The sequence below is a fragment of the Galeopterus variegatus genome, unplaced genomic scaffold, assembly GCF_000696425.1.
Source record: "Galeopterus variegatus unplaced genomic scaffold, G_variegatus-3.0.2 Scaffold306, whole genome shotgun sequence".
NCBI classification, from domain to species: Eukaryota; Metazoa; Chordata; class Mammalia; order Dermoptera; family Cynocephalidae; genus Galeopterus; species Galeopterus variegatus.
In genome coordinates this window covers 286,695-287,570 of record NW_007726417.1, presented here as the reverse complement: position 1 = coordinate 287,570, position 876 = coordinate 286,695, and the positions used below count along the sequence as shown (strand labels likewise).

Genomic DNA, 876 nt, shown 5'->3' with positions numbered 1-876 from the left:
CGGGCACTCTGTGCGCAGGCGGCCTGGCGAGAGGAGGCCGCGGGGGTGAGGAGGAGCCCAGCCTGCCCTCAGCGCGCCAGCTCGCACTCACCCGCCTCCGCCGTCACACACGCCCCGGCTTGAGGCCCGGGCCGCCGCTCCCCCTGCACGGCCACCCTAGACCTCCGTCCTCTCTAGCTCCCGCCGTCGCCTCTTGGCGGCTCCGCAGCCTCACTCTCGCCCCTAGCCGCCCTCAGCAACGCCCCTCCCACCTTCCTCCTCAGCTGCCGCGCGGATGCCCGAACGCGCCCAATCATCGCCCGTTTGGCCCCTGCCGTTCGGCCAATCGACGCTTACGTCTCTGAGGCTTGGGCCAATAGTGAGGAGCGCCGGGATTCCTCTCAGCGCCCAACCAATCTTCTAGCGACGTTCCCTCACAGGGAGGACCCCCGTTGATAGTGCCCACCCCCTAAGCTTCCCGGAGGATGGTCCTCCTCCTCCTCCTCGTCGACTCCGCCTCTGACGGCTCCGGAGGGGATCTCTGAGTGGAGGACAGCGCGATGACGTCAGGCGGCGGAGGGAGGCTGCGGGCGCCATCTTGGGGGCGCCGGGCCGGAGTCGGCGTTAGGAGTGGGGGGAGGGAGTGTAGGAAATTAAGGCACGCGACAGCCAGAGGGCAGGAGAACTGAGGCACAGGAACCCCCGAGGGCCAAAGCGAGAAAGTGAAACACTCAACGCGAAGTGGGGAGAGGGAAACTGCATCACCAATCACACGGAGGGAGAAAAGCGAAACCAAGGCTCTAGACCCACTTCATTAAAAAGGGAGATGAAGGCAGCAGGAAAGATGGGAGGAAAAACCGAGGGAGCTTTTTTTTTTTTTTTTTTTTTTTTTGGGGG

At 64.2% G+C, this 876-nt stretch overlaps 1 protein-coding gene across 1 annotated transcript in view; it reads right to left on the bottom strand.

Moving 5' to 3' along the window:
• Positions 1-246, bottom strand: part of ZNF574 (zinc finger protein 574) — a 7,601-nt gene extending 7,355 nt beyond the window's left edge. The window contains exon 1 of the mRNA XM_008567231.1: positions 92-246. The gene's annotated coding sequence lies outside the window, so the exon portion shown is untranslated. The remainder of the gene's footprint in view (positions 1-91) is intronic.
• Between the last annotated feature and the right edge of the window lie 630 nt (positions 247-876).